Raw genomic sequence first — 8,735 nt, forward strand, 5'->3', positions numbered from 1 at the left:
AATATAGATTACAATTTATAACAGGATACAGGAAGGAGACAGGAATTGTTTATGGGACCTTATGACAGAATTTCAACAAATCTCTCTTAAAAGCTTTCTCTTTGCCTTGGCATTGATTCCTGGGCAACTCTGGCAGCCACATCAGATGAAATAAAACGCCCAGGCTGGCAAGCATTCCGGGAGCTAAGGAACAGAACTTGATCTGAACTCCAGAATCAGTTGTGATAGCTATCTTTTCTGTCCAGTTCAACTACTAAGCCAGGCCATTTAGCAGAGAGAGGCTTACTTGTGGAAAGTTTCTTGTATTTTCTTATTACCAAAGTGGTTCAAGTGAACTTTCAGTTGACCTCTTCAGTGTCCATCCCTTGGTGATTATTTCTTTCAAGATGCCTGATCAGAGATATTTGTCTAAATGAAGATAATATTGGGTTGTCAAAAAAGTCATGGTGTATTTTTTCTATGCAAAACTGCCTGTGATTTTCTGATGACCCAATAGTTCAATGATATTCTCACAGAAGCATTCTTTTTTTTTTTTTAAGAATTAATTTTATGTGTTACTGTTATTTTTTAATTTGACCAGAAGAGAGACAGAGAAAGGGAAAGTAAGAAAGCAAGTCACCAGATCTAGGACTTGAACCACACAGTCAGCCATGTGGAATTCCAGTGCTCCAGCCACCATGCCACCTGCTGGCCCAACACAGAAACATTCTTACTGTAGGACTGAACTTCAACTACGGTTTAATGAATGGCAATCCTGCCATGTGCACCTACTTCATAACTTTGCTATAAGGATTGAATGGACTAATGTATGTAATGTGTAAAGAACAGTGCTTGGCACATCATAGAGGCTACATAAGGACAGCTGCTATTGGTATTACGATTGCAGGTGGCATGGGGGAATAGATCAGGCTGCTATGCATGTTCCCTGTTTCTCTGATGTAATTACCTAAACTTTTCCTCCTTTATCCTCCTGTAACTCCCATTCACTACTCTTATTTTTGTAAAGAATTATTTAATATTATTATTATTGTTATTATTATTATTAAATTTGCTATAAGGTACATGTATTCACCAGAGAAAGAGAGAGAGAGAGAAAGAGAAGGCTACCAGGTCTGAGATTCAAACCGTGATCAGCCATGTGAGAGTCGAGGGCCTTAACCACCATGCCACCTGCTGGCCCCCCTTATTATTTTAAGTTTACTTATTTATTTCTTCCAGTCGAGAAAAAGATAGAGATACAGAGAGGGACACACACATATACACACACACACACACACACACAAAGAAAAAGACAGAAAGACAGAAACACAGAGAGAAGCATTCGTGGAAGGGTCTTCATGCCATGAACCACTCAAGTCTTAGCAGCCTGGATTATAAGCTTGTGAGCATTCAACACTTGGGAAGCCCCAGGACACAAACTCAGGACCTTTCTCATGTGAATTCAGCTACATTGCTGCTGTGCCACTGTCTCTCCCTGATTTCCACTTTCTTTTAGGTCAGTTTTGCTTTCAATTCTTGACTTTCTGTCTCATTAATGACAGCCATTAACATTACATGCTGGGTGCTGGACACTGAGCTAAATGTATTACATCTCTTATCATTTAATCCTCCAAAAACCTTTGTGAAAGGGTTAGGCACTATTACTCTTCTCACTTTACGCATGAGGGAATTGAGCTTTCTGGAGAGTAACAAATTTGCTCAAAATTGTACCACCAGCATAAGCTGATCTGGGATTCTATTCTTGGCAGTTTCATGCCAGGGCCAGAATTCTCTCATTAGCCAATACTGTTTTAATTTCTTTTCTCATTGTCACAGTGGGACTCGGACTGAATTACATACTTGATGTTTGCCCTCTCTGATCTTTGTGGGCTCTACTCTTGGTGAATCCTCCCATACCCCAAATCCTCCAGGATTTTCTCTGACTTTAGGGCCCAGGACTGAACCCAGTGCTACCTGGCCCAGCAGGCAGGCATCTCAGCCTGATCACCCAAGACACCCTTGCTTTGTGATTCTTCTATTAAATAAGATATCTCCAGCTTCCCGGAAACTGTTTTTTTTTGGTTGAAAACCTTTATAAAAAGAGGGGTTTTCACTGTGACGTAGAAACCAGTAGTAAAAATCCATCTTATAAAATTCTGATGTAATTGAGTAGATGTATAGAATTTTACAATTGTATGCATTTTTCAACTATACATCATTTTGAAAACTTATGCAATGAACTGTAACTCCCCTAAATTCACACACTGAAATGCTAACTCCTAATGTGATGGTATTAGGAGATGGGGGCTTTGGGAAGAAATGACTTCCTGAGGGTGGAGCCTTCATAAATGGGATTAATGTTATCATCTACCTTTAATTTTTTTTTTCTTTTGCTAGAAAGTGAATGTGCTCACAGGAGGGAGGGAGGGAGGGGAGAGGGGGAGAGAGGGAGAGAGAGAGAGAGAGAGAGAGAGCAAGCACCCTCTATGGGGATGGCCACATCCTGTCTTTTCCTCCATCTCTCCCTCCTGTGGGAGTTGGAGTGCCATTATAAAAGAAAACCCAGAGAACTCTCTCTCTGCTTTTAACTATGTGAGGCTACAATTGGAAGATCTGCAAAGCAGGAAGGGGCCCCTCACCACAAGATCATCAGCTGACAACTTGATCTTGGACTTCTCAGCTTCCAGAAAGGTGAGAAATACATTTCTGTTGTTTGAGCAACCCAGTTTATACCATTTTTGTTACAATGACCCAAACTGACTAAGACACTTTATATATATCAAGAAAATATCAATTAACTGGAATGTTTAGAAAATGGAGCTCTTTACGTAACTTGGGATTTGTCATTATTGTTGATTGACTATCAAGAAAATTATTCTTTGTGTTTCTATGGCCATTAGCATAAAAATATTTTCTTAAATGGCTAAATCCACTTCCTGCCTGATCAACTGTGATAAACTGAACAGGACTAATCCTTTGTTTGATGATTGAGAATCTCACTATTCTTGGGACCATTTTAGGAATATGAATTATTTGTATTTATTACTGTAAATATAGACTATATAAGAGGGTAGGAAAAGAGAGGTTTTTCTAAATTTTTCTTAATATGCATAAGTCTATAGTATTGCCTTCCATCACAGGTAACTTTTGCCCTTCATGTGAACTAAAGAATAAAATAAAATAAAAAATTTGTAAATGTTGTTTGTGCTTGTATCCATTATTTCATTATTTTACTTCAACTCACCCATTCTCTTCTTCCTAGAAACATAATCATGATCAACTATGAGGGCAGTCTTCAAAAAGTTCATAGAAAATAAGTAGTAGGAGAAACTCAGGCATAGATTTCTTTTTTTTTTTTTAAGCACGACAATAATATTGTTCTTTAACTTCATTTTTCTGTGAACTTTCTGAAGTCCCTTCATAGACCCTCTCCTTCTCTCTCTCACTCTCAGGTGGTTACTTTTCCTTACTCCGTGCTCTCACAATGCCGTATGTGGCATTTATAACCTTGTCTCACAGCTACTGTCTGCAGCCAGGATCCCTGTCTGGATTCCTTCCCACCATCTTCCCTTCTCTGACATCCTCTGGTACCTTTAATTCTTGAATACCTGCAGCACCTCCTCAAGTGATGCTAATAGACTCCACCTTGATATGGAAATGTGGTTTGGAAGACAAGGGTAAGTACCAGGCATGAGCACACCAGTGTTTTAGGCAGGCACTGCTAATCCCCAGTTTAGTGACCTCAAAAAAGAGTAGAATCCTGAATCCACCTTGTGAGAACTCGAGCTCACTCATTATATACATGACATCAACATCAAAGCCCAGATGGGCAAGTTTCTCACTTACTATCACAGTACCATGGTTTGAACTCAGGATTTCTAGTTTTAGGTCAGTCACTTCCTCTTTTTTTTTTTTTTTTTTTTTGAGAGATTTTTGTTTTATGGTATGTGTGCTCACCTGATAGACAGACTGAAACAGAGACAGAAAGTAAGAAATTACCTCTCAGGGGGGATGGCCATACCACAACCCCTTCTCCTCCATTCTCCTCTCAGGATTTTGGGTATACATGCACACACGCCTGGCATGAATTTTAAACTGCCAGGCCTGAGACTTGAACCATGGTCAACTATGCTGGAGTCCGGTGAAGTAACCATTACACCATATGCTGGTCCCAAGTCAGTCTTTCTTTCCACCTCACCTATTGCATGAAGCTATCCTTTTTTACACCTCTTTTTATTTTTTTTAAGATAAATTTTTGCTATAGGACATGTGCTCACTGAAGAAATAGAGACAGACAGACAGAACGTGAGAAATCACTCCCCAGGGGGGATGCCAATGCTGCAATCCTTTCTCCTCTCAGGACTTTGGACATGTATGCAAATATACCCAATGTGAGTTTGAAGCCACAAGGTCCAGGACTTGAACCACAGTTGGCCATGAGGGAGTCCAGTAATGTAAGCACTAACACCATCTGCTGGTCCCAAGGCCATGCTTATGTAGACATAGGTTGGCTTTGTTCATAAAAGTAAGACAAGATTATAATCGAAATCTTGTTGAGTGCTAAAACACATAGGCCACAATATCTGGTATGAAAACAACACAAATAAGCCTACCTGGGGTTGCTACTCACTCAAATCTGTGCAGAGGACCTTAGCAGAGGTAATATACTAATATTTTTCTGCATTCTGCCAAAGTAGGGAAGCTCTTGTCAACTTTCCAAGATGCAATTTGGAAAACTTTATTGACTTTGAGGCAACACTAAAGGGTAAAGTGTGCTGATGTGAATCTAAATACCTATCACTTTTTCTTCCTGCTACTATCATGTAAGTGAAAAAAAAAAAAACAAAACTAAAGTTAGAGCAACATAAACATATGAGGGGACTCCAAAAAGTTTGTAGAAAGACCAAACTAAAGTATGAGTTTATTTTGATGCAAACATTTTTGAAATGCATTAATAGTTTTTTCATAATTCATATTTCAATAAACTTTTGAGTACTTTTTGTAAAAGCACAGGATAAAGAATCTTTCATATAGTTTGTTAGTTAATCAGTATAAGGGAAACAACAGCAATACTACTAATAAATATGCAAAAACAAACAAAGCAAGCAAATAATAATATATAGATATAGGTACTCCAGGAAGGAGAAGAATATATCCCAACTGAAGTCAAATGTCAAGATTAAAAGATGAAGGGACCAGCAGTTGGCATATTGGCTATGTCACTGGACTCTCATGTAGTTGACCATGGTTCAGGTCCCGGACCCTGTGGCTTAAACTCACACCGGGCGCATGTGCATGCATGCCCAAGATTCTGAGAGAAGAACGGAGGAGAAGGGATTGCAGCGTGACCATCCCCCCCGGGGTGGGGGGTGATTTCTTTCTTTCTGTCTCTCTGTCTCTCTCTGTCTTTCTGGCAAGTGTACACATCCTATAGGAAAAAAATCTTAAAAAAAAAAAAAAAAGATTAAAAGATGGAGGCTAGGGACCAGTAAGTGATATGAAGATTAAGGCATGAACTCTCAGATGGTTGACGTGGTTGGAGCTTCAGACTTAGTGGCTTGAAAATCATGCAGGTGAGTGACTTTCCAAAATCTCAAGAGGAAAATGGAGGAGAAGTGATTACAGCATGGCCAAGATGAAGCTAGAGCTGACTTGAGTAGTCCTGAAGGACAAAAGGAGTTAAAATGTGACTACTAAGCAGTGTCTAAGAAATAAGGTTATGAGTATAAACAGAAGAAGCCAACTCTACCCTCAAGTACACAACAGAGTCACATAAACCACCCAGAAAGTGAGCAATCATGACAGGAGCAAGGTGGTTCCCTCAGAGAAACTAAGACTCTCACCACTTTCTTTCTGGATTCAGAGTATGTGGCCGATGGGAGGGATGGCCAGATTCAAAATTATAAGGTTGTATGCAAATTCCTAATACTTATTTTTCTCAATCCCCAGAAAATGATAAGTTTCAAGGGTCTTCCATGATATGTAAAGGAAATATTTGTATAAACAGAAGATGTTAGTTGATTTTTATGTTTGTATCCAACTATTATATGAAAGGAAAAGAATAGAAATCCATCACTAGAATCTCTAATAGAGGAATACCCACACATATTTTTTTTAATCAAATTCCATTATTAGACACAAACCAGCTTCTTGGTAGGAGTCTTCTGTCATTAGTGAAAAATCAGTTACCTATTAACATTGCATTTTCTTTGAATAAAATCTGCTCACATGGACTATAGAAAGAGATCCTTAATTTGCTTCCCTGGTTGGTGGCCGCGTAAGAAGGGGAAGTGGAACTGCTGGTCCCAGGAAATTAAAGGAGGTGGTATCAAGGAGCTCTGTAGGAAGCTGATTTGAGACCGAAGTAATTGCCAAGATGATTAATTATTCCTCTGAGTCCTATGCAAGTGTTCTTTCTGTCCTGCTCACTAGCAGGCCGATTTCAGAAGATGTTCTAGCCCATACTCCTCAGGACCAGCCAATGGCGCAGCCTGATTCTGCCCTGAAGAGCAGTGGCCAGGGGATGGAGGACCTTCTCTTTCCTCTGGAGAGCTCCCTGCAGGGTCACCTTGTCACAGTTCATATCTTCTTAACCAAAATACTTCTTGGATCTTTATGAGCATTCAGACTGAGACAGAGAGACAGAAAGTGAGAAATTACCCCCCAAGAAGGAGAAGAAGGAAGGGCATGAGCCTCAACAGTAGTGCCCACTTTTAGCTAAGAGTTTTACCAATGTGATTGCATGTGTTCCTCACCAAAGCCTTATCAGCTTGGTACAGTTTTCTGTATTCTACAAAGCAAAGGAGCTGTAGTCATCAAAGTAAGGATGTGAGTTCACACAGCTAGAAGGGGGAGGAAGAGAACCCACTTCTTTCTGACCCCAGAGCACATCACCTTGCATCCTCTACAAATCCTGCTCCCCCTCCCACCCACACCAATTAAGACACAAAAGTGTCTCATACATGGAGCTCACATGCATGATCTTACCCCAGAAAGACCAATAGAGAATAGAGATAGGATGGGCATAAAGGTATGTCTGGAAAATGTTTATCAGGTTCTTGACTCAGGAAATTACAGGTAGGACCAGTCACTGGAATGGTGGTTGAGGCAGCTGGTTCTCACATGGCAGACTGTATGGTCTGAGTTCCAGACCTGGCAGTTTGAAAAACATGCTGGGTACATATGAGTGCATGCCCAAAATAGTGGAGACAAAATTGTGGCATGGCCATTTCCCCTGGAGGGTGCTTTCTCATTTCCTCTCTCCATCTCTCTGGTGAGTGCACATAGCCTACAGGACAGAAAAAGAAAGAAATTGAAGGTACTTGATAGCTGTTCATTCCATAATTTGTAAAGGCTTGTTTAAGAAGATGGATACATCAAGATATGATGCAGTCTAGTGATTAAGAGTCATTTCAAGTGAAACAGTTACTATACAAACGGCCCTGAATAATAGACTGAAATGCTCTTTGCTGCAGTTTACTTAGATGGAAAATGGGCATGTTAAATAGTAATATTAAAGAAAATTTACTGAGGGCAATTGGTTTGAAATGAGCTCCTGAACTCAGCCCAATAGAACCACAGAATGAAATTACTCATGCCAAAGTTCATGCCACCAAACCAAAACTAAGTTTTCCTTGTCAGAAGAATGGATCTGGAAATTTGAGCTGGCCATAGTATGTTAACTATGAACAAAAGGTCTTACGTGATTATTTTGAAAAGGTAAGTGACTGCAGTAAGAAAGCCCAGAATACAAGGAGAGCGTTTTAAGAATCTTCTGCCTTTTGCCCTTGTTAATTAGTCTTGAACCAAATGATTTCATTTCTGGGCAAGTTACTTTAAGTGGGAAATTAATAACCCCAAACTAGAATGTGTCCAGAGAAGAAAGGAGCCTGGCAGCCACTCCATTTAAGGAATACTTAACGAACACAAGGATGTTAAATGAGAAATATGACAAAGGGAAAAATCTTGACTCATTATTCAAGATAACATTTCAACTACTACAACTGTCCTGCTATAAAAGAGGCTGTTCTGTTAGCGAGTGCACTGTCTCTAAGACTCCGCTTAAAGAAGCTGAAAAAAGATATTGCCATGAAATGTGCCAAGAAAACCACTAATGAAAATCTGAATTACATAAAGTGTTTGAAGGCTGTTTTCCATCCTGATATTTTCTGATTCTATGACAGAAACTGATACATCTTTTCACAGCCACCTGCGTTCGGCAACCAGCCTCTATCTTTATGAGCAGACACGTCGTACTAAAACTTCACTCTCCAATCCTTCTGATTTCCATGGTGTCCAGAGTTCTCCCACCACACAGTGGGCTGCTCACTAGGATATCTTTGGGCTTCTGCTTGTCTCTACTGAGCTGGATGCTTTCCAAGAACCAGGTGTATTTGTCCCCATTTCTATTTAAACCAGTTGCATCTGTTACTGTAATTGCTTAGTTTCATTAAACATCATGTAAACTGGTGAAATATTAGTGTCAGAAGAAAGCAAGATGTTGTGTCTACGGAAACCGAGTTGAATGCTTTGGAAAGATTTGATGAAGGCGATTTGCTAAAAAGTAATTGCTGTTAAATTAGGTGTAAGTTAGACAAATGTATAAGATTGGGAAAGATCATTAAAATTTAGATGGATTCTCTTCTGAGATTGCTCTGCAAGTCTTTAAGTTCTTGCTCTACTTTGTAGAAACTGAAAATCATGATGGTGCTTAATGGGTGGGATTTATGCAGAATGACGATGCAGAACTCTGTTCA

This window comes from Tupaia chinensis, unplaced genomic scaffold, assembly GCF_000334495.1.
Source record: "Tupaia chinensis unplaced genomic scaffold, TupChi_1.0 Scaffold000078_1, whole genome shotgun sequence".
Classification (NCBI taxonomy): Eukaryota; Metazoa; Chordata; class Mammalia; order Scandentia; family Tupaiidae; genus Tupaia; species Tupaia belangeri.